Here is a 25,766-nt window from a genome sequence, read left to right on the forward strand (position 1 = left end):
AAATAGGCATTTGGAGTCTCTGAAAGAGCAGGGAACAGAAAAAATATTTAAAGAAATAATAGCTAACATTTTTTTCCTTGGAAGAAAACCATAAGGCCACAGATCCATAGAATGGAATACTACACAGAAATACAGAGTAATGAACCATAGACACATGGGGTCATATAGATGAATCTCAAAATAATTATGCTGAGTGAAAGAAGACAGACCCCCTTCCCCTCACCTCCCCCTATAAAAAGAGAAAGAATATACTGTATGACTATGAACATACATCATATATATGATTAACATACTGTATGAGAAGATACTGTATGTATCTATAAAGTTCTAGAAAATGCTAGCTAACTTTTAATGACAGAAAGCAGATCGGTGGTTGTCTGGGGAGTCAGACGTGGGAGTAAGGGATTACTAAGGAGCACAAGGAAATTTGGGGGATGATGGATGTGTTTATTACACTGACTGCAGTAGTGTTTTCACAAGTGTGTATTAATCTCAACACTTATAGAATTGCCACTTTAAATAGTGAAGTTTATTGTATAGTAATTGTGTTTCCATAGAGCTGTTTTAGAGAAAACTTGACCACTGGAGAAATTTTGTGAACCACTCACTGTTTTGAAAAGTAGTAAATAAAAGGAAAAGGAATGACGGGAATAAAATTAATACCTTGTCCTTCCTTTCCTATATGAACTGTACCACTGGGTATCCAACTAATAGATAAAGGGAAATTTCTCATATAGATGTAACCCAGCTTAAAACAAATGACAGAAGAGTGATAGAAACAGAATTTACCGTTTTCTAATCCCTAGTGACTAATGGATCTAGGCATTGATAAGCAATGACTGCAAATACTACCGAAACCAGTGAGAGCAAGACATTCTGTGCTGCCTGATGTTAGAACACAATATCACCTCTGAATTAGTCTTGCAAAAAAAAAATTAGACCTAGATATCCAACAACATAATCATGGGAGGCATAGAGGACGGGTGAACATGTTAAAGTATACCATGGAGGTGCAATTGGCAAAATGTAGTCTATGCGAAGCCCTACAGGACAAACCACTCAATTCTTCAACAAATAAATTACTGGGTTGGCGGGGGGAACAGATCAAGAGAATGTACAGATTAAAAGAAATGTAAGAAGCATTTCCACTAATTGCGATGCATACAACTTATTTGGATCTTGATTTAAACAATACGCAAGAAAGTGATGCAATTGTCATAAAACTGATGAAAATTTGAAAGCTGGGACACTGGATATTAGATGGGATGAAGTAATTAACATTAACATTTTATGGTAATTAACAATATGTTAACGTTGTTAACTTGAGGATAACAAGATGACTTTCAGATAAAGATAACATATTGTTATCTTTAAAATACGTATGTATTTTGTTTTAAGAGTTATATACCCAAATATTTGTGGATGAAATACCATGAAGCCTGGGATTTGCTTCAAAAGAATACAGGATAAGATAGTGGGCAAGTGTATATGTAAAATAAGATTCGCCACAAGTTCATAATGGTTAAAGCTGGATGGTGTGTATGATAGAGTTGATTATTCTCTGAGAGTTGATTACACGCATCACTGAAAATTTTAATAAAAATTTTTAAAAATAATTTTATCTTATTTGAAACCTGAGTTTTATTTTTTGTTTCAAAAAGCTAAAGAAAACTACTTCAAATCATGTGGAATTACACGACCTAGAGAAACATGGAAAGTTAAATGAAGTTTTGTTTTTAATTAGATACACAACTAGTTTTCAAGGACAGTAATGGCACCTGGGTAAAGGAGAGAAGCCTGCTTGTTTATACCCCAGGATGGAAATTATGGTATTTGTTTATACCCAAACTGAACAAATCTGACGCTGCGAGAAACCACAGACTTCCTTACCAGCCTCGTTGGCAGAAACCCCTGCCTCAGCGGGGTGCGCGCATCCAGATTCTTGGATGTTCATCAAGACCAGATTGAGTCTTTAGGGCTTCACCCATCACCAAGCAGAAGGATGTTTCATTGCTTTCCCCACCACATATGTCACTGAAGATTAGGATTTCCTAGTTAAATCTTACCCTGAGGTAGTTGTCGGGAGCACACCTCATTTACTTAAGGCCAACGTCAACCTCAGAACTATAACATGTTTCCCTTTCCAACAAAGGGATGCCAGTCTTCCGTGTCGTGTTGGTTCTCGGCATGCGTTATAGTTTAGAAGCCTGTACATCCCTTCAGCATATTTTTGCATATAGCTAATCCTCCTGCTTTGAGTTCAACATCTTTGCTGGGATGACACCATGCAATACAACCCAGTGAGAGATTGTTCTGGAAAAGGAGTTGTTCTCAGAATCCCGTAGGAGAGTAAATCCCGCAGGAAGAGGGGTTTAAATTACTTGTTGTCTCTTCCAAAGCCATTCTGCTGTAGTCAGGATATGCCAGTGCATCTCAACCCTGGATGTGAATTAGAATCATGTGTGGATCTTGCAGATATCCTGATGAATGAGCCCACTTCCAGAGACTCTCACTATTGGCATGAAACAGCTTCAGGCGTCAGTACTTTTTTTTAACAGTTGTCCAGATGATTCCGATGTTCAATAAAGGCTGAGTATCCCTGAGTAGAAAGGCCTCAGCTAACATCAATGATGATGTGAAACTCTGTGAACAGTGTTGCTGAATGCTAATCTCATGCCTATTCGTGAAGATTCGTGGGGGACAAAGGAAGACAATAGGCACAGCTGTAAGAAGATTAAATGCTTTACCTGAACTAAACTTGCTCCCCGTTTTCCATTTTATGTCCTCTGATCAATCCAACAGGCAAAAGCCTCATGGGTTAGCTCTTCCATTCACTGGGTCCATTGCTGCAGATCTAGCATTCATGGACGCCGATGACAAGTGTAAACAGCCCAGAAATGGGACTCAAGGAGAGAGGCTCTAGCCCTAGCTTGGCCATTATCTTATTAACTAACCTGTCTGAACCAGAAGGCACCCTCAGGCATCCTCTCCCTACCTGCGGGCATGGCCAGACACCCTGTAACCGGTGGTGATGGTGTTCATCTCAAGGAATGGTTGCCCTGTACTTGCAACTGTTTTGATGTGTCCCTGCCTCCAATTTCGTCCCATTGTCTTAAAATTCACCTTGGTAGTTTTGCCTAACCCCTATGGACTTGAGTTTAATTAGGTTCTTAGCTTGGCTAAAGACTCTGCCTTTCAGATTTCCCCAGGTCATAGCAATCCAACCCCACTCGTGCTATAGCCCCCAGCCTGTCAGAATCCCTGTCCCCCATCTGTAGTCCTCATCCTCACCCCTGCCCTGAGACTGGTCCCCTAGGATACCAGTCTTCCTAGAATTATGGGCCTCTGGAGAAAACCTAGTACAGAAAGACAGTAGGCTTTGGTGTTGGCCAAATTTGGATTTGAATCCCCACCCCCCAGCCCCTGTTTACTGACCCTAGGATCTTTATTTTTTTTAAGTTTATTTATTTGTTTTTGAGAGACAGAAAAAGCACAAGGTGGGGGGGGAGCAGAAGAAGAGGGAGAGAGAGAGAATCCCATACAGGGTCCACACTGTCAGTACAGAGCCAGATATGGGTCTCAAACCCACAAACCGTAAGAGCTGAAGTCAGATGCTTAACCAACTGAGCCACCCAGGTGCCCCCACCTTGTGACCTTTCTTTTTTTTTTAATGTTTTATTTATTTTTGAGAGAGAGAGAGAGAGAGAGAGAACAAGCAGGGGAGGGGGAGAGAGAGAGGGGGACAGAGGATCTGAAGTGGGCTCCATACTGAGAGCATTGAGCCCAAAGTGGGGCTCGAACTCACAAATTGTGAGATTATGACCTGAGCCAAAGTCGGACACTCGACCCACTGAGCCACCCAGGTGCCCCAATCTTGTGACCTTCCTTAAACTCTGTGGGCCTCTGTAAATTGTGCGTGACGATATTCATCCATTAGAAATATTGCAGGGAATACATTAGAGGATATCTGTAACATAACTGTCTCACAATAGGCAATAGCACACCATTGTATTGTCTTTTGCCCCAAATCCAAGTTTCATTGTCTGCTCTGTGAAAATGGAGATGGGCCCTTTAAATATTTCCCCTTTGTCAGCTGGCTCACGGTAAAGCTTTTGTCCACAGAGGACGCTAGAAGGACACCGGTAGAGGACGGAATTTTCCTTCCTAGTTCTTTGTGCTTTCATGGCAGTACCTTGCAGCAAATGCAACTTCCTCAGGGCCTGACCCCCGCAGCATGAAAAAATCCTTCTGAGCCACCTTCCTGCAGCAAAGGGCTTCTCCAGCACCCAACTTCACAACACCCCTAGTGGTCAGCAGCTCACCCCAGCACCCCCACTCAAGCATCTTCATGAAAGAGCCTTCTGGCAAGGGCACCTCCCATCAGAGGCTTCCCTGGCTTATCCTTTGCGGGATTTCTCAGCAAGCGCTGAGCTGCGTGACCTCCCTGTCGACAACTTCCGCGGGCACCTGAAGGAGAGGTTCTAGCAAAGGCCACCTGCCTGACACCTCAGCGAATTCGTCATTATCCGGTACCCTCTCTGGATCCCAGCTCGAGAGGAGGAGAGAAGGGCATCTTTCCAGAGCACTCTACGACAGCCTAGGGGAATGGCGGTTGCTACTATCTGCTGTCCTATATTCCTTAGAGAACTCTTTGCTTCTTACCAGCCAATCCCCTGTTACAGTTAATAGTATATTTTCCTTGTTCAAGCTCTTGTGTAGTTTCTCTCTCCTGACTGATATAGGTACTCAATTCATATCAGGTGAGCCCTAGACTGGAGAGATTGGCCTGTATAATCTCTTGTATTTCTCTTCCAGTTCTTAGACTTAAAAAAAAAAATGTATTCCGTAGCTAGTGTTACTTCTTAGGATAATACAAAGTATAATGCATACATTAGGAATTAGTATCTGGAGACAAAACAATGAAGACCCTGACATATGACATGTATCCATATTAGCATATGGCCAGATTCAGGTCGAGCAAGAGTCCTTTGGTGATCGGTATCTCCTGTCTGAGGACCTTTGTTCTGCAGTAACATACTCTCCTACCTTGCTTTCGGAAGCATTATTAGAAAAGAGATTCTATCAAGGAGTTTGTTCTTTTCTGGAATGTCCCCCAATACGGTTTCATGAAAAGGGGTGCGTTAGTTCAGAGATGAGATTGCTTATCACTAGAAAACAAAATGTTCTCGGGCCCTCAGAAAAATGCGGTGGAAAATTGTCTGCATTAGTGATTGCTTAGAGAAACAGAATAAGAATGAATAAAGTTTGGATAACAAAGGTCAAAGTGTTAATTGTACCACTAAGCTGGCAGTCGCTTTAATTTCCTGCCAATGGGATATTGTTGAGAAATTTGACTTAAAATTAAAGGCAGTCCCTTTCACAATGACTCACTGGTAATTGGTGCCTTTGAAAAGATGGAACAGGACTTATGACTTGAGGTTTCTTTCTTAATTTGCATTTTTAATTAGATGGGATCTCAAAGGGTTTCTGAGCCTTTTCTCTTTTTGCCTTTCGCATTGTCTTTTTTGGACTGTTGCTCGCAATTAGAATTTGTAACGAATGAGTCGCTGGCATATAAATGTCAACTGTGAGGTAAAATATGGTTACTGAAGGACTGAGCAGGGTTCTGACCATTACTTTTTTAAACGAAAGCACTTTTCAAAAGGTTAGCACATTCCTTCGATGGGAGAGAATCGGTGGGGCTGGAAGAAGGGGCGTCTGGATTTCACTCTGGCTCACGTTCGTTCTGTAAACTGTTTTCTCCACGTATGTTTGAGTAATTTCTGAAACACAGCACGCACTCCCACTTCGGAGAACATTTCCTTCTGATTCAAAAGCCTGTGTCGAATCAAGCAGACAAAGTTAACAATCCAGAAGAAGGGAGCTGGACTCGGTCACTCTTCCAAGAGCCTCCCTTGGCCAAATGGTGTGCATCTGGCCAGATCTCGTTCTATGAGACGATTGTAGGCAAGTAACCACGGGGCCGATATGTGACCAGCCACAAACCAGGAGACTGCATTTGATCATTGCTAAGTCATTCTATGCGAACTCCTGACTTCGCTCGTTCGTTCCCATTCACAGAGCCCACGTCCTGGGTCGGGTGCTGCAGACAGTGGTGAAGCGGGCCGACTATCAGAAGGGCAGTAAAGGCACAGCCGGGCCTCTAAGGGGATAGTAAAAGGGCATATATCTGCCGCTCTAGGTACAGATCATCTAAGCTCTTTTTAAAGGCTTCTAAGGAAGATGATTCTGCAAACTCCCATGACAACCTATCCAGCATACTGCCAGGAACCACTTTCTCCCATCCTGCGGAAGCCCCCCATTCTAGGGCTAAGCCATTATTCTCCGGTTCTGTTCTCGGCTGCGAGAGAAAACAGCTGTTCTTCATCCTGCTTAGGTGAGCCTTTTATAGACTTCAAGACGGTGTCTGCCTTCTGTCTGCTTGTGACAGGAAAGAAACTGGGGCTGCCAACCAAGATAACAATAATAATTTTCACTCGGAGATGGAATTATTATTGCTATGGTTACTAGTAAAATTTTTTCCAAAGGGGGAAAAAAAAGACATTTCTTCGGCACCGTGCCTCTGAGAAGAACAAAGTGCTAATAAACCCTGGTTTGTCTGCTTTGTTGATTATTCAGAAACATCAAACGGGAACTGCCCAGAATATGTCCCGCTGCCATTTGGATTCTGGCGGAGAACTTGATGAAACGCAGGTCCTTCTTTCAATTTCTGAGCCAAAGTTCAATGCTCAAACCCAACAGAATCTCCCAGTTTATTAAATCAGGGTAATTTCAAGAGGGGGCTTTGAAGGAAGAAGCAAGTAGAGTGTGACTTAGAAGTTACAATTGTCATTAAGAGAAAAGGGATAGGACGGCCTTTCTTTTCCTTTCTTTTCTTTTCTCTTCTTTTCTTTTCTTCTTTCCTTTTCTCTTCCCTTCCCTTCCCTTCCCTTCCCTTCCCTTTTCTTCCCTTTCCTTTCCTTTCCTTCCCTTCCCTTCCCTTCCCTTCCCTTTTCTTCCCTTCCCTTTCCTTTCCTTTCCTTTCCTTTCCTTTCCTTTCCTTTCCTTTCCTTTCCTTTCCCTTTCCTTTCCTTTCCTTTCCTTTCCTTTCCTTTCCTTTCCTTTCCTTTCCTTTCCTTCCCTTTCCCTTTCCCTTTTCCTTTCCTTTCCTTTCCTTTCCTTTCCTTTCCTTTCCTTTCCTTTCCTTTCCTTTCCTTTCCCTTCCTTTCTTTTCACTGAAGAAAACCCCCAGAGAAGTCACAAAATGGCCAGGACAAGCTTACGTGCAGTTAGCTGCCTGGGTCTTGTGCTTTGAAGAATGGTAGGCATGACTAACTGCCTTCCCAAAATCTATCCCCCAGTGGCCAGCCAAGGGCTCACCATTCTCCCATCTGTCGTTTTTCTAGTTTTAGATGGAAAAGTTCAAAATTAAAGTAAAATTGTCTTCTGAGACAAATAAAACACCCGGTCATTATCAGTTCTTGGCTCTCAAGCTCTAATTAGTTGGTTAGGTGGGGCGCCTGGGTGACTCCGTCGGCTCAGTGTCTGACCTTGGCTCAGGTCACGAGCTCACAACTCGTGAGTTCAAGCCCGGAGTCGGGCCCTGCACTGACAGCTCAGAGCCTGGGGGCTGTTTCAGATTCTGTGTTTCCCTCTCTCTCTCTGCCCCTCTCCCGCTTGTGCTCTCTCTCTCTCTCTCTCTCTCTCTCTCTCTCTCAAAAATAAATAAATAAACATTTTTTAAAAAGTTGGTTAGGTTAGTTCTAGCCCAGAGCAGGGTTCTGAGAGAATGGATAAGGACAAATGTGTGTGTCTGGGCTGAGGGGTTGGGGAAGAGGGAAGGCTGAGTTAATGCCATGGCACCCTGACCTTAGGATCTGCCCTCCGCTGAGGGCAGAGACGTGGGGGTGAACAGGGACAGCCAGTGGAAACAACCTTACCAACTTCCCAATTTTCATGGCATTTTATATAGAGAGACCACACCTGCTAAAACACCACACCTGTTTTTTTTTGTTGTTGTTTTTGTGTTTTTTTTGGTAAACTGAATTAATTGCAATAAATAGAATGTCAGTAGCAAATATTTTTTGCAAATAATAAAATATGTTCTTACGCTTTTATGTGTTCATGATTTTTTCAAAAATGACTTGTGATGGCTTCAACAATTAACGCTTAATAGGAAAAAAAGTAGAAGTTAATAAAGAAGGAGAAACAGAGTCTAGTTGAGGAGAAGCAGTAGTTAGCATATGAAAGGTATGTATTTGTTTAGCTTTTATTTTATCGTTTTTTTTTTTTAATTTTTTTTTTCAACGTTTATTTATTTTTGGGACAGAGAGAGACAGAGCATGAATGGGGGAGGGGCAGAGAGAGAGGGAGACACAGAATCGGAAACAGGCTCCAGGATCTGAGCCATCAGCCCAGAGCCCGACGCGGGGCTCGAACTCACGGACCGCGGATCGTGACCTGGCTGAAGTTGGACGCTTAACCGACTGCGCCACCCAGGCGCCCCATATTTTATCGTTTTTTTAAATCTTCTCTGAAGTAGGACAATAAAAATAGAGAAGTGTACATGAGACAGAACTAGTGAATTTTTATAAACTAAATATACCACAAAAATGGCACTCAGAGAGACGAACAGGGCATTCCTAACACCCCCAGAAAACCTTCCCCTGTTTCCTTTCAGTTACCACGTCATCACAAGTGTGACCACTGTCCTGGATTCTGACAGTAGAAGTGATATTTCTGTTATACTTCATATAACTCGCCTAAAGCTGTGTATCTTCCTCCTTTTTTGGTCTAGCCTTTCTTGTTCTTTATGTGAGATTTATGAGATTCATCAATATTTCATATATATTTATGAATTATTTCCTTCCATTGCTAATTAACATTCCTTTGTGTGAACAAACAATATATTTCTCGTTCTATTATCAACGGACATCCAGGTAGTGTCCAGGCTGGAGTATTAAAGGTACTGCCGCGAATATTCTATTCTCTGACGTTCGATGAACAAATGTACTGATTTCTGTTGGTATACACTCTGGAGTAGAATTCTCTGGTCTTTGGGACTGCATATGTTCAGCTTTTCAAATTTCGTTAAAAAAAAAAGGCTGCTGGGATTTTGAGTGCAACTTCATTAAATCTATAGATTAATTTGGGAATATTGACACACTGCATTCTCCAATCTCTGAATGGGGTAAACCCATCCATTTAATTCATTTCTCTAGTAATAGTTTGTATTTTTCAGTGGAGTGGTCTTGTATACCTTTCCCTAGATTTATTTATAAGCATTTGATACATTTTGATGTTATAGTTTATAATTTTTTCTTTCATATTTTTTGTTGCCAGCATACGACTAATTCTTTTATGTTGGCCTTACATTTGCAACTTGGCTGAATTCGTTTATACGTCTAATAACTTGTTGACTATTTTGGATTTTCTAGATGAACGATCATGTCATCTATGAAAAATGAGAGTTTTATTTCTTTCTTTACATATGGATGCTTTTTATTTCTTTTCCTGGACTTATTGCTATGGCTACTGCCTCCATCGGAATGTTGAATGAAAGCGAGGCGAGCCAGAATTTTTGCTTCGTTTCCCAACTCAGGGGTTAAGTTTTCAATATTGTTATTATTGGCATGATATTTGCTACAGGGTTTTTTGTAGATTATCACATTAAAGAAGTTCCATTCTGTTCTTTTTCTTGCTGTGAGTTTTTCATGAATGAGTATTGAATTTTGCCAAATGATTTCTCTGCATCTATCAAGATAACGTTTTCTCCCATGATATGATAGCATTTTCTCCCTTTTTCTATTAATGTTGTCCATTGCACTAATTAATTTTGTAGTGTTAAACTGCCTTTCCATGTCTAAAACAATCCTACTTGCCGCTGTTAACCCCCCCTTTTATATTTCACTGTCTTCTATTTGTTAATATTTTCTAAATGAATTTTGAATCTATATTTATGAGAACTATATTGGGCTATTGATTTTTCTTCCTTGAAGAGTCACTGTCAAACTTGAGAATTAGGTTATGCTGGTATCCAAAAAGATTGGGAAATGTTCCCTCATTCTGTTTCCTGGATGTGTTTGTGCAAGAGTGGTGCTATTTTTTTTTTTTTTCTTAAATGTTTGGACAAAAACTTTTCTAGCCTGAAGAATCAGGCATTAACATGTTGGGGGGGGTTTATTGCTGTTATTTTCCATATCAGGTTGTTTTTTTATTTATACCGGGTTTCCATTTGGTGTAGGAGTAGTGAATGCTTTGGGAGTGTTGCTTTAACTTTCAAGGAGCCTCTTTTCTTCTGGGCTAATGACAATTCTACCCCCAGGAAACTGGGATCTGAGAGAATCTGTCTCACTTTGGGGGCCATAAAGTCAGGAGTAGGGAGTGGGTACAAAGAAGCAGAGAGGAGTGGCCTGCAGAAAGACAGAAGGAAGAAGCAGATACATGGAAGAGAACAGGGACAAGGGACAGAGAGCAATTCCAGATGGCTGTCTGGTTCTCGGAGTCAGCTTTTTCCAGAGGCTCCATGGCCCTGGGTTCTGTGAGACATAATAGATTCCCCTTTCCTGCATAAGCTAGCTCCCGTGGTCATTGTTACTTGTCACCTAAGGAACATTAACAAATACAGCAGCAGAAACTTGAATCCACCAGTTAGGAGAAAGCATTATTGACGCATTCTCATCACAGAGGCAGTGAATCGTTAGGGTTGGGTATTGCTATGCAGAATAGACCAACAAAACAACCCTAGCTAAAATAAGATAGAACCTATTTCTGTTTTGGATAAAGTAAATTTAGAGGCAGGAAGTTCAGGGCTCATATGACAGGTCTTCAGTTATCAGGAAACTAAAATCCTTCATCTGTCTTCTTTGCTACCTTTGGCTCAAAATCCCTCCCTCGACATTGCCTCATAGTTCAATTTGGCGGCTGAAGCTCCAGCCTTCGTGTTCAAGTTTCAGACCTAAAAGAAGAAAGACAGAAGGGCAGAAAGGAGCTCCAGGCTCCCCCTCAGTTTTATGGTGCTTTCTCAGAAGTTCCTCTGAACTATTCCGTTGGCATCTCTATCACCAGAATACAGTCAACTGACCACTCTTTGCTGGTATGGTGTACTAAAAATGTCTTTTTTACCTGGGACATTGCTAGACCCAAAGATATGGGTGTTCCCTTGGAAAGAAGAATGGGAAAATGGAGGGCAGGTATAGAACTAAACCCCCTGCAAGCCACTTGGTACATTTATGCATATCCACAAGAATGTATCTAAAAGCACACGAGTCTGCTCAAGTTAGCAGAACTGGTGATCTATCAAAATTCTCCACAGCAAGTGCCATTAAGCAGGGAGAGGCGGAGAGGCCACTGGATCCATGGCCATTGTCCCTCAGGAAGGGGCTGAGGGAAGCCACAGGCATGCGGTGATAAAAATTTGCTCCCTTGTTCACAACCCAGCAGTTGTGTTAAGGGGCTTAAATTTCCCATCAGCATCATAAGTAGCATCCTTTGAGCTACTTCCTTTGAGATATCCAATATCTCTCCTGCTTCCTCCTGTGGAGACGATGTGCGTTGTTTCTCCCAGGAAGCAGGCAAAAGGGGTTAGTTGGCAAACAGCTAAAATAAGTTCTCTAGAGGCTCTTTCAGTCTTAGACCTATGCAGTGTCCCTATGGGGCAATCTGTAGAGGAAATTCATCCTTTTGCAATCGAGCAAGAAGTCAAAGTATCTGGAAGGGTCTCTAGAGCCCCCATGCGTGCTGACCAGGAGCACAAAGGTGAAGAGAGCAGAGGGAACTGGAAGAAGATGCGGAAAGAGTTGAGAAAGAGGGTCACACTCTCAAAAGGGAGCGCCATATTTTTTTAATGTCAGATCCTGGCTGCAAACTGCCGGCAATAAAAAGAAGATACCAGCTCACCTTGGGACGTGCAGATACTTCTGAATTTATGAGAAAGGACATCTGTGGAGCATGAAAAAAACACATTCAAGGCAGGCAACAAGATCTGCTGTTGGAAGTTCTCTGGGCTGGGGATTGAGATTTTCCCCGGCTCAGAGTGCGGCTTTCTGCACTTTGTTCAGCCTCTGGAAACATCCTCAGTCCAACCCCACCACTGCTATGCATTCACTGTGTGAAACCACTCAGGCCTAGGGAGAAAGAAACTGTTTCCTCACTCACCCGAGGTGCCCTTTAATCACTGGGATGCTTTCTGGAGTGGTGCCGTGGGCCATATGGTTAATCCCCAGCATTGCTTTTGTTACCAGGTTTGAGTTGGGTTGTATTTTCCCTTATCACAACTTGTGCACTGGCATGGTTTTCCGGAGGTTATGGTGTTTAAGCATTATTTGTGAAACATGCATAATCTTAATTACATTTCAAGAAAACCTCAGGACTTCTCAGAAGCAGACATGAATTCTGGAAAAGAGGAATAATTGCAATTTTCTCTTCTAGCCGAGTGTCAAAACTTTCTATAATGGATAAACGCATGGGCTCTGGGGTCAGAGCACATGAATTCAAATCTGAACTCTATCACTTAGCTGCTGTGTGCCTTTGGACAAGATATTTGGTTTCTGTGTCTCTGTTGACATATAGTAGTATTAATGCAAGGGTTCAAAGCAGAACTCTCAGGGACGCCTGGGTGGCTCACGTCAGGTAAGCCTCAGACTTCGGCTCCGGTCATGATCTTACAGTTCGTGAGTCCAAGCCCCTGGTCGGGGTCTGTGCTGACAGCTCAGAGCCTGGAGCCTGCTCCGGACTCTGTGTCTCCTTCTCTCTCTGCCCCTCCCCTGCTCACGTTCTGTCTCTCTCTGCCTCTCAAAAATAAACAAACATTAAAAACAATTAACAATAAAGCTCATTACAAAGCAGAACTCTTAAAACAATGCTGGCTCTCTATAAATACCAGCTGTTATTGTGAATTATCAGGATATCATTTACTGCTCAACAAGATCACTGTCCAAATGGGTGTCCTCGAGACCCTCTTACGCCCACCCATCCGGAGAGTGACACACATTTGATCCACACACTTCTTTAGTTACTATTAAGAATTCCTGGGTAATACTTCCTGTTTTTGATGCGTACCCACACTCCTGACAAGCCCTTACTCTTACCTGAGAAAAATGTAAAGCTCGATCTTAAGAGACAGTCACAGTGTTACGGGCTGAATGTTTGTGCCTCAAAGGTCATAGGTTGACGCTTAATTCCCAAGGTGATGGTACTAGGGGGTGAGGCCTTGGGGAGGTCGTGAGGTCATGAGGGTGGATCGATGTCCTCATAAAAGAGGCCTCAGACACCTCTCTTGCCCCTTCTGCCACGTGAGGTCACAGTGAGAAGACAGCCATCTATATACCAGGAAGCAGGCTTGTCGTAGACACTGAATCTGCCAGCACCTTGGTCTTGGACTTTCAGCCCCCAAAACTGTGAGAAATAAATATTAGCTGTTTCGGCCTCCTGGTATATGGTATTCTTTTTTTTTTTTTTTTTTTTTTTTTTTACAGAAGCCTGAACAGACTGAGACAAACAATTACTTTTAAGCGCCCGTGAGATCCTTTCAGCCTCCCCGATCCCTGGTACTCTTGGCTGTGGCAATGGCCGCCCTGGTTTCATGCTTTACAAGTTGAAGCAGGTTTGTTCATGCCCGGAGCCCTCTGTGCTGCTTCCTTTCACTTCCTGCCTCGGGACTTCTTTGTTGTTGCTGAAACATAAGCCACCAAGAAGCACCAGGTTCACTCCCCAATGAGATGGCCCTGTGTCTAACGGGAGAAGGGAGCCAGCAGGTGGACTCTTCTCCCTTCCTCCACCGAGATGGAGTATCCTAAGAAGCAACTACTCACGTGGCGTCTCAGGAGATGGTCCCGGGAGACCCAGCAATCAGTTGCCCTGGACACCAAGAGCTTGGACACCCCTCGAATCGCCTCCTCCTCCTGCCCTGTCCTGCCCCATTTTCCCTCCCTTTTGCTTCTGGGGGACTGCACTTTTAATAAAGTCGTAGCACTTAGGCTTTTGACTGATGCTCTGCTTTCTGGGGAACCCAGCTACGCAAAATCTACAGTTTTTAATTGTAAGTAAGATTGGTTCCTTTTAAAACTACACTCATCTGGTTAAAATGAACAAATCAGAAGACTGTAGATGCTGGCGAGGAGGTGAAGAAACGGGAACCCTCTTGCCCTGTTGGTGGGAATGCAAACTGGTGCAGCTGTTCTGGAAAACGGTGTGGAGCTTCCTCAAAAAATTAAAAATAGACGTACCCTATGACCCAGCAGTAGCACTGTTAGGAATTTACCCCAGGGATACAGGAGTGCTGATGCATAGGGGCACGTGTACTCCAATGTTTATAGTAGCACTTTCAACAAAAGCCAAATTCTGGAAAGGGCCTAAATGTCCATCAACTGACGAATGGATAAAGAAGTTGTGGTTTATATATACAATGGAATACTACTTGGCAATGAGAAAGAATGAAATCTGGCCATTTGTAGCAACGTGGATGGAACTGGCGAGTGTTATGCTAAGTGAAGTAAGTCAGGCAGAGAAAGACAGACACCATATGTTTTCACTCATATGTGGATCCTGAGAAACTTAACAGAAGACCAGGGGGGAGGGGGGGGGGAAGTTACAGAGGTGGAAGGAGGCAAACCATAAGAGACTCTTAAATACTGAGAACAAACTGAGGGTTGATGGGGGTTGGGGGAGAGGGGAAAGTGGGTGATGGGCATTGAGGAGGGCACCTGTGGGGATGAACACTGGGTGTTGTATGGAAACCAATTTGACAATAAGTTATATTTAATATAACAAAAATAAAACAACATATTATTGAATGAAAATGTGTGGCAAGTTGGTGCCAAATGTTTTAAAAACTGAACCTACCACGGAAGATGTGGGGCTGTCAGAACTTTTACACATTTTTATTGGGAGTATCAATTGTACAAGCGCTTAGAGAACAGTTTGGTTGAGTCTATTTAAGTTCTGCATGTGCATACCCCAATGCTAGGTGTATACTCTTCCCCCAAATGTATGTATGTGCACAAAAAGATATGTACAAGAATGTTGACAGCAGGGGCGCCTGGGTGGCACAGTCGGTTAAGCGTCCGACTTCAGCCAGGTCACGATCTCGCGGTCGGGGAGTTCGAGCCCCGCGTCAGGCTCTGGGCTGATGGCTCAGAGCCTGGAGCCTGTTTCCGATTCTGTGTCTCCCTCTCTCTCTGCCCCTCCCCCGTTCATGCTCTGTCTCTCTCTGTCCCCAAAAAAATAAACGTTGAAAAAAAAAATTTAAAAAAAAAATTAAAAAAAGAATGTTGACAGCAGTATTCTTTGTGATAGCTAAACATTAGAGCAACCCCTAAATGTCCATGAATAGCAGAATGCATGGATAAATTATTGTCTATTACTATACTGGAATACTCTACAGCAAAGAGAATGAACAAACAGCAGGCAGCATAATGTTGAAAGAAATACAAAATACTATATGTCTTAAGAGTTTATTAATATAATGTCCTGGAACAGTAAAAACTAGTCTATAGCGTTAGGAGTCAGAATAGGATTAACCTTTGGGAGAAGAGTAGGAGATAGCGATTCAGAAGGGGCAAGATGATTGACTTTGAGGTCCTGGAAATGTTCCGTTGTTTTGATGTGGGTAATTGTCTTTAAATAATCCAGTTGTTCGTTGTGATTATTTACTGGTCTTCATATGTATGATTCGTGTACTTTTTTTGTGTAGCTAGATAAAAAAGAGTTCTAAAATTAAAAAAGAAAATAAAACTACACTCATTTATTTTACATGTGCATATTAGAAGCTCCTATCCTGTGTGCATTGATTCTTTAGAGTGGTTTGAATCTTGATACCCATAGATTTCTTCCTTGGAAGTTCCAGAGATTCTTTAAGAGTAATTTTTTCTCGGGGTGCCTGGGTGGCTCAGTTGTTAAGAGTCCAACTTCAGCTCAGGTCATGATCTCACAGTTCCTGAGTTCGAGCCCTGCATCAGTCTCTCTGCTGTCAGCACAGAGCCCACCTGGGATATTTTGTCTCCCTCTCTCTCTGCTCCTCCCTTGCTCATGCTCACTCTCTCTCTCAAAAATAAACATTTTTTGAATATATTTTTTTTCTCTGCAGAAGATGAAGAAATCTTATATACAGAGCCACCCCAGTGTCATAGCCCAGACTAAGGATCCGAAAAGGGTCATCTCCAGTCCTGGCCAAAAGCTATCATCCTTAACTGCATCCAAAATACCTAGTGCACTTTCAAGGTTATTTGTCTTCGAGACTTCATCACTTTGCTCTGCCAAACATCTAACAGTTTCAGATCTATTTCTGCAAAAGACGTTAGGTATGCCTACGTTCTCTACTGCCCTTATGTTAATAGGCTGGGCTACATTTCTTTAATCTCTCTGCCCCCCACCCTCACTCCTCGCAACCAATTCCAGGACCTCCCCCCATCTGCTATCACATAATGCTTTCAGCATTTACACACTGTTATTTATACATACTGAGTGTGACATGTAATGTGATATGATATGAATTTGACTGAGGTGTATTGGGGCTCCCTAAATAAGCCTCAGCTCAATATTATTCACCAGGAAGCTATTTATTATTGAATTATGTTTATGACTGTAAGCCTATATGACAAAACAATACCTGCTAAAAGACCCAGCATGTTTTAATAGCTCTTTACTTTCTCTTCTTTCCCTCCTGCTGTTCTCCTTTCTCATCACACCCATTTTTCCCCCTCTTACAGGGTGGTTAATTCTTGAGAAAGAGAGCACCCCTATTTCTCCTCTCTCTGGATTTGTCCTGCCTTTCCTTTAGTGATGGGAACAAATTTGCAATGATGTGGGAGAATAGTTTGATGTACCGCCCTACCACCTTCCTTGGTATGTAGTTCTCCCACCTTCCTCCCTCCCCGACTCAGACAGCAGCGAAGTATTCTTTACTCCCCACCCAGGATGCAAAAGGGCAAGGAAAAAGGGAGAAAAGTTCAAGTTAGGCTTTGGTTCTCTTAAATAGATACTGTGTTATGGACCGAGTGTCCTCAAAATTCCTAGGTTGAAATCCTAACTCCCAATGGGATGAAAGTAGTGGGGCCTTCAGGAGGTGACTAGATTTTGAGGGCGGAGACCTCATGAGTGGGATTAGTCCCTTCTAAGAGAGACCCTGGAGAGCTCCTTCACCCCTCCTGCCGTACAAGGACACGGTCTGTGAACAAGGAAGTAAGCTCTCACCAGACACCGATCCGCCAGCACGTTGGTCTTAGAATTCCTAGCTTCCAGAAGAGTGAGAAATAAATTTTTGTTGTTTATAAGCTGCCTACACTGTAGTAGTTTGTTATAGAAGCCTGAACAAATGAAGACATACCTTTCAAATTCATTATTTGGGGGTGGGGGGAAGATTGAGGATGTTGAATTCTGGGAAACTGGCTTTTCAGGAATTAAAGTAAGATCCTTAAAGCTATAGGGAATAAAAATTATGTCTATCAATTGATTTAAAAGATATATGGAACCTACTTGCCCTCATAGAGGACACCTAATGTCCTTGGGAAGACGGCGGGGAGCCAGAGAGGAGGACAGAATTGGACATTACTCTAGGTCCCTAGGAAGCATCTCTGCATCCCATTCACCCCTACTCTTTCTCCTCGGGATGTGAAGTCACACCCCTTAAAAGCTTTCTTGAAGTGCCCAACTGCCATAGTAGAGGAAGAAGAAGAAGAAGAAGAAGAAGAAGAAGAAGAAGAAGAAGAAGAAAGAAGAAGAAGAAGAAGAGGAAGAAGAAGAAGAAGAAGAAGAAGGAAGAAGAAGAAGAAGAAGAAGAAGAAGAAGAAGAAGAAGAAGAGGAGGAGGAAGAAGAGAGGACTCTGCAATCACCTATTAATTTTCCTGTGATCCCATAGTAGTTTGGAGCAATAATTGATGTTGTCTTAGATGCTTCTTGAGAGAATCTTTGAAGTAGCATAAAGAGAGTCAGCAGACCTGAAGAGGCCTTGTGGTTGGGTTCTGGGGAGGCTATGGCATGCCTCCCATGGACCAAAGACAAGATCAAACACCACCATGGATGCCAGGGGAGGTTATAGATGCCGTGGACTAGGTGAGTGGTCTGAGGAATCGTAGCCACTGTGTATATTAATTGGAATTATTAAAAGGGAGCGTGCTTCAAAGGCTTATGATGGGTTGAAGAGCTATTAAGTGCCCAAGCTAGTCATTCTCACTGAACATTGAAACTTTAGCAGATCTATCGTGGGGCTAGAGGCTAAGTCCCCTTCTCTTATTTCCTTGGAGTCCCCTCAACCATCTAGTATGTCACCCACACCCACCATTTACAACCAGCACCATAATAGAAATAGGTAGAGAAGTCACTGGCCTTAAGGAATTTAGAATCCCCTGTTTAACAGCTCACCTTTCCCTTGCTAGAAGACTGTGTGCTGTCTCTCCATGGTGCCTCTCTTCAGCTTATTCTTCTGTAAAAGGAGAGAATAATATTTGCATCCTATTTATAGAAAGATGGAAATAAATTAGGTGAGCATATGGGCTCTAATGGACTCTGAGTTCTTTGGGAAAAGTTGCTGACCAAGGACAATACACTTTTTTTTAACTGACCATTGCACATAGAATCAGTTCTTTAACACCACAGTGTCCTTCCTTTTTTTTTCCTACAAGATGTCATGTCATGTCTTTGCAAGACTTCCAGTGAACAGGAGGGCTCATCAATTTCAACCTAAAGCTATTAAAATGTTACTTTGTTAGCAATAATTAAGGTGTGCAGCCAGGGCTCCCTATAGATCACACTTGAAGGCACAGTCATATTTTTCTCCTATTGCTCCTCAGGTGTCTTAAATTGTCAGGTAGTCAGGGGAGGGGGGGTAACTGGGAGCTGGGCAGGAAAGGAGAGAGGGACGAAGATGCTTGCCTTACAAATAAAGGTAGAAACAATAAGAATCTTTTTCGTTGAGCCAACCTTCTCATAAGAGTTGTCTAAAGACATTTTTTTTTCAGGTTTAATCTGTTGAAATGCTTCTAATAAAAATCTGTCTGATCAAAAACATTTCTTAATTAGACTTTTTAAGTCATCAAAGACTCTCACTAAAATTTCCCTTTGACTTTGGCTGACAACATATCTGACAGGCTATGAATTCTATAGCAATGGCACCAAGAAACATCACGTCATCTCCACCATGTTTTATTCGTGGGCTTGCTTTCTTCCACGGAATGAATCTTCATCTGTACAAGAAAACGCTGCTTGTTGGCTGTTTTCTTTCTGTGCTCTTGGCCAGCCCACTCCATCCTATCTTCTGACATTCCAGAAAGATCATAGTCCCTTGGAAGTTTGTCAAAGTAATTTTCCTATAGAAAAATTAGCTTGCACAAAATTTTGAGGACATAGGGTATGGAAGGGAAGGCTAATGGAAGTTTGGAAATCAAGCCATGGGCAAGCACTAGAAGCAAAAGAGACTTGGACTTTGAAGCCTGATGAATAGAGCTAGCTGTCTAGTATGGGTGAAAATGCATTCTTACGTTTTTGTTACTCACCCTGCCTGGGTCCATAAGGACTGTAAAGTATTTACCACCCTGTGCATTGGAGAGGTTTTTGATCACAAAAGAGATCCAGAGCCTGCTTTTATGAACTGATGGTCTAGAAGTTTGATGCAGTGGAAATAGCTTCAAACTTGGAGATGAGAGACCTAGGTTTTATTAATTATGTGACTTTGACCTCAACATCTAAAGACTTTCTTTCTTTCCGATGAAGGAGTCAAATGGAGACACCTCCTACCTCTGAGTATTGTTATGAGGTGAAAGAACATTATAAACAATAAAGTGCTACACCAATGTTGTTTTTGCTGAGTTCTTTAGTAGACTGGATTCCTGACCCCAATTCTTCACCCTTCCCTGGATCCATGACCTTGGTCATAAGTCTCACTTTGGCAATGGAATGTGGACATATACTCTATCAGCGGCCAATTCCTCACCTAAGCCTTAAGAGAGGTTGCACATTTCTGCCCTCCCTCTTGTGCCTCTGCCATTGTCCTATGTAGCTGATGGTCCAAGAAGGATGAGAGATCTAATCTGCAAATTAGAGCAATGGTTCTTGAACTTTAGCATCAGAATCACCTGGAAAGCTCATTAAAACACAGATTGGTTCAGTTGTTCTCAGAAGTAACTAACTTCCTTTCTCCCTCCCTCTCTCCCTCCCTTCCTTCCTTCCTTCCTTCCTTCCTTCCTTCCTTCCTTCTTTCCTTCCTTCTCTATTTTTCTTTCTTTCTCTTTTTCTGTTTTTTCTTTCCTTCCTTTCTTCCTTCCTTCTTTCCTTCCTTCCTTCTTTCCTTCCTTACCTTTCTCTCTTTCTGTCTGTCTTTTCCTTCCTTCCTCCTTCCTTCCTTCCTTCCTTCCTTCCTTCCTTCCTTCCTTCCCTTTCTCTCTTTCTGTCTTTTCCTTCCTTCCTTCCTTCCTTCCTTCCTTCCTTCCTTTCCTTCCTTTCCTTCCTTCCTTCCTTCTCTATCTTTCTGTCTTTCTCTCTTTCTGTCTGTATTTTCCTTCCTTCCTTCCTTCCTCCCTCCCTCCCTCCCTTCTATCCATCCTCCTTTCTTTCCATCCTTCATTTCTTCCTCCTTTTCTACCCCCACTCCCAGTGTGCATCACAGGTCATATTATGTTCTAAAACAGTCCAAAAAGAGCAACTCCAGCCCATCCCCAAATGCAACTGAATTTAAAATTCACTGTCAAACCTGTTTCTAAAGACGAGAGCAACTGAGCCCAGCCTGTATCGGCCAACATCCGGACAGCCTGAGGAGAGGTGAGCAACATAAATGCTTATTGCTGCACGTCCCTGAGATCCTGTGGTTGTTACACAGCAATAGCTGACCAATGTAAGTAATTGCTCAGACAGATTGCAAATTACAGAATATATGTTTGTCTTCTCAGCAACATGGCTTCTCAAAGAGAGGTAAGTGACAGCTGCTGAATCATGAGGAGGCTGCAGGACAGTCTTTAAAATGCCATTTATCAGTGATCTTTCCCAGGGAAACCCCAACATTTCTGCGCCCCAACATTTGTCAAGTTTTCCCCCACTCCTTTCCGCTCCCGACTCTATCTCCCTGCTCTAAGTGATCCTGGGAACTCATGAAAGCAGGTTGAAGATGAACTCTAAACACAGCCATACTAGCCACCAATGGAGTGAGCTTCTCCTATTGGTCTATTTTAGAACACAACGTGACCTACAATCCAGAGATGATGCACATACTGAGAGAGACCAGGGAGGGAAAGAGGAAGGATGAACTTGCAGGGCCCCTTGGAGTCTGATGAACTCTCTCTGTTCAATGACCCACAGATGCAGTTTTTACAAACCTCCCTGAGTGTCTGCTTGGGGGACAAGGGGGACCAAAGGACTGCATCTGTCCCTCTAGCTCCATTTTGTGTTTGATAACTGTTCATCCAGTGGGCACAGGGAACAGATAACATCCCCCTCCATATGATAAGCTCCTCAAGGGTAGGGATCTTTGTGTTGTTCACTGACATAACTCAAAAACCCACAGAAGTGCTGGTGTACTGGGCATTCAATAACTATTTTTTGAATTGAAATTGAATTGAATTGCCTGGAGGCCATGCTATGGACAATATCTGGGAGCAGCATGTTGCCGGGCAGATGGGCCACCCCTGCCGTCCCCAGCAAGCCGGTCACGCTGGCTCTCAGTTCCCAGTACCCACCCCCCTGCAGTACTATGACACCCGATCACAGGAGCCACATGTTCCATTTACTATATTTAGCGACGTCGTTCTCTCTTAAATCCTTTTCACTAACTGGCTCATTTCCCACTCAGCTTCATTTCCTTTAAGTCTACACCCCTCCATTGTTTCTTACCATAATACCATTATCTCTTGGCCATTCTGGAGTTTTTTGCTGTTTATAGGAATATTTAGTTTGCTCTTTTCAACAACATCACAGTGGAGATGTTATAGAAATTTTACACCTTTGGAAACTGAGGCACAGAGAAGATGAGTAATTTGCAGGATGGAGGGGAGACTTGAATTCCCCGAGAGGACCGTCCTCCCCACTGCTCCATGACGCCTGGAGGGTGTTTGGCGCCTTTCCGAGCCAGCGTTAGATGCAGGCAGTGAATCCGATAAAGCCTATCTAGGTGTCTAGGACTATGATGTGGAATGCTAACTCCTATATTCCATCAGGGCAACGAGAAATTCACAGACTTCTAGACGACTCTGCAACCTGCAAAGCACCTTCATGTGCACAGTCTCGTTTGAGAGGGAAGGACTCTCCCTGGTTCGGGTGATGCCTTTTCTTGGTAGATTTCCTGCAGTTCTGTAAGGAAAAAAAAGCAGGCCCAGCATCAGCGTGATAAATAATGTTCTATCGACGCAGTTGCTTTCCCAGGACAGCAACCCCTCGCACTGAGCTGAGCTGTGGCCCTGAAGAAGCCAAGATGATTCTCTGGGTCTCAGATTGACGTCTGGAAGTGGGATCATGGAAAATGGAGCCAGAGGAAGGAGGAAGAGGCAGCGAGAATGGGACATCTCCTCACCATGGAGGCAAATGCTGACGGGAGCACGCACAGTAAAATATTTTACTACGAAGCAGAATTACTCCAAAGACTGATGGGCCCGCTCGCGAGACCCACTCACATTTATGAAGGTCATAAGTTACAGACGCCCAGCCCGCTCGCAGGAGCACAGCCGTCACCTTTTATGGGTGAAACTTCCTGCAATATATTAAACTCTCCAGAAAACAGACAAGGGGTTTATGGCAAACGATAACTTTAATGCCTAGAAACCATTCGGTGATTTGGGGAGGATTATTAGTAACAAGGGCAAGATGCTGAGTCGTTTCCAGGCACCAGGCCCTGGCTCTCCTGCCGGCTCAAGCCAACCCTCTCTTCTCTGCATCCCAACCAGAAACGTGGACCCCGAGTCGCACCTGGGGTGAGAGGGAGCGTGAGTAGGAAGTGTGCTGAGGAGGGCGGACTGTTATGGGCTGAAAAGAATTAGATTTGAGGAGAAGAAGTGTCTGATGGGAATCCTTAGGTTGCAGCCCAGACTGTCGCCGGAGATCTATACAGGACGGGTGGCCAGGAGACAGCTACGATCACTGCCGCTTGTTACAAGTGATAAGGAGGTACCTGTCTGTGCTCCCCACGCTTGGAGGAAGTCGTAGAAAGGCCAAGGATCGCATCATCTTAAATGCCTTGCCCTATGTGATTTAGAGGAATCTGAGAAAGTCCTCCCCATCAAAGTCCTATCCCTCCGACTCGGTTTATTCCACGCCTGGCTCACAAAAGCATGGAACAGCGAGCCAATGGATGCTGTCAGTCGGCAGAGGAGTCGCAGGAAGCGGCCAGCAGATCTGAGCACCTTGGAGTCGGCAAAAGTGTCCAATGCAAGGAGTCAGATGGGCAGCTCCTTCCCGCACGAGACATCCGTCCCGCGGTCGGGGTCGAGAGGGGCCAGAGCACTGGACGAGGAGTCGGGTGTGTTTGAAATCACAGCCTGGGACTGCAGACATGTCACTGCTCCTGTGGGGACCTCAGTTCTATGGTTTGTAAAAGAAGTGGGTACGATGCTCCCATGGAGTCCTTTGTCTTCATAGCCTCTGACTGTGGCTTCTTCCCTGGGCTCCGGCTGAACATGTCCCAGCGGCACTCAAATGATATTTAGTTCTCCAAATGGTACTTAGACTTTTTTGTTTTCCCCATGGACCTGCTCTTAAAAAGCACGTTCAGATCATTCTTAGTGGCTGAGCATCAAATTTCTTAATTGCAGAACAGGGAAGGAAAAGAAAGGAGAAAAGCAGAAAGTGTTCCACAGTGAGAATACAGGGTCCTGGATTCTAGTTCTCACGGAGCCCTGAACGGTATGCATACCTTCCCACACTGAACTTGCATTTCTTCCTCTATATACTCAATGGGACCAGGGGCACCTGAGTGGCTCAGTCGGTTGAGCGTCTGACTTCGGCTCAGGTCATGATCTTAGAGTCCATGAGTTCGAGCCCCGTGTCAGGCTCTGTCCTGACAGCTCAGAGCCTGGAACCTGCTTTGGATGCTGTGTCTCCCTCTCTCTCTGCCCCTCCCCTGCTCATGCTCTCTCTCCTCTCTCTCTCTCTCTCAAAAGTAAATCAACACTAAAAATTTTTTTAAATAAAATAAAAAAACAAACTCAATAGGACCAGATAATAATTGCTTACATTTATGACTGCTTCCTATGTACCAGCCACTATCCTAAGTGCTTCACACGCACAAATGCATCTAATCCTCACAATTCTATGGGGTAGAGATTATTGTTACACCTACTTTACAGATGGGGAGATCAAGGCATATAGAGGCTAGTAACTTCCAAGGTCTTACAGGGAGTAAGCGGCAGAGCTGAGATTTAAAACTCAAGCAGTCTGGCTTCAGAATCTAACTTTATGCAGCTGTGATTCTTTTTTAAGCTGAATAAAAGTTCTAAGGAAACAGCAAACCTTTCACGATTTTCGGGAGCCTTCGGATGGGGTCCATTTCACCTGACTCTGGCCATATGGAGACAGGTGGACCCTCTGCACTAGCTCAGCAGGTCCACAAGCACGTGTGTCCAAATGTGTCATCCGTGAAGCTTCTAGAACATTCAGCTTCCAGACCTTCTTGTACGGCTTGTGATCTCACAGTTATGGGCAAGTCCCAGGATGCCGTATTTGTATCCGATGTCAGAGGATGTCGTTGGAGGACCATGACTTCCTGAGAAACACTGCTCTAAAGTATCTCCGGGTATTTTCGGAGGCTCTTTCAGGAGTGAGGGACAGGGGAATGGGTGGACAGAGGAACGTCTTTGAAGAGCTCACCATCCTGTTAGAGAGAAAACCCAACACAGAGATGTTACGATGACAAGGCGGCCTGGGATATTTTCACCTTCCCCACCGGGCTGTGACTCTTTTCCACCCATCCACGTATGACTCAAGTTCCATTTTGAGTACTTTGGGACAAGGGTAGCCTCTCTGTTCCCAGGACGTTCGGCTCTCAGCACTGTCCTGGGCCTCACCGGCAGCTCCGGGACCAGAGTTCAGGGGCGGGGTAGACATGAAGCCCACTCTACTGCCTTCGCCACCTGTGAGGGCAAGAGAAAAGGGCCACTGCAAAGCCATTTGCACCCCGAGCGGCAGCCTTTAGCCAGGGTGGGTGCTTCCTGGTCCCCTCTGCTTAGGGAAGGATCCAGACAGACTATGACCTGTTTCTTTCTCTTATTTATGAAGGAGAGGTTGTCCTTGCGGTTGCTCACGGACACTCGAATATTCCTTCCGTTTCCCTCCACTGCGCGTGTGGGAGAAAATGCACGCGGGAATGACACAGTCCACCGTGTGATCTGGAATCCTCCCTCACCTGGCATCTGAACCGGGCACCTGCACCCCCTGCGAGCCATCGCTGTTTTGAAACAAGTCTGACCGAGGCTCTCTTGTTTAGCTGCAAGGGCCTCTCTTGTCCCATCGTGTTTTCCTGTCTATCTGTTATTAGATCGGCCATTTCCTGAGGGCAGGAGTTGATGGCTATAAACCTTATTTTTGTTTTGTTTTTAAACTTTTTTTTAAAGTTTATTTATTTTTAAGAGAGAGAGAGAGAGACTGAGTGGGTGAGGGACAGCGTTAGGAAGACAAAGGATCTAAAGCAAGTTCTATGCCGACAGCAGCAAGACCAATGTGGGGCTCAGGAACCGAGAGGTCATGACCTGAGCCGAAATCGGATGCTAAACCCACTGAGTCACCCAGCGTCCCCAAACCTCATTTGGTAATGGTCCGGCAGGTTTCCATGGATGTGGGCGCTTAACACAAGACATTG

At 43.8% G+C, this 25,766-nt stretch overlaps 1 long non-coding RNA gene across 2 annotated transcripts in view; it reads right to left on the reverse strand.

Annotated features, from left to right (window-relative positions):
* LOC109495778 overlaps window positions 1–24,653 on the reverse strand; it is a 45,678-nt gene extending 21,025 nt beyond the window's left edge. Inside the window, exons 1-3 of one of the 2 annotated variants that reach the window (XR_002151460.3) lie at window positions 24,422–24,653; window positions 18,359–18,419; window positions 15,439–15,691 (exon numbers count right to left, since the gene is read on the reverse strand). This is a non-coding gene — a long non-coding RNA (uncharacterized LOC109495778). Of the gene's footprint in view, window positions 1–15,438; window positions 15,692–18,358; window positions 18,420–24,421 lie in introns of those variants that run through there. The other variant, XR_002739211.2, reaches the window with a different exon arrangement.
* Between the last annotated feature and the right edge of the window lie 1,113 nt (window positions 24,654–25,766).

This window comes from Felis catus, chromosome F1 (genome assembly GCF_018350175.1).
Source record: "Felis catus isolate Fca126 chromosome F1, F.catus_Fca126_mat1.0, whole genome shotgun sequence".
Lineage (NCBI taxonomy): Eukaryota > Metazoa > Chordata > Mammalia > Carnivora > Felidae > Felis > Felis catus.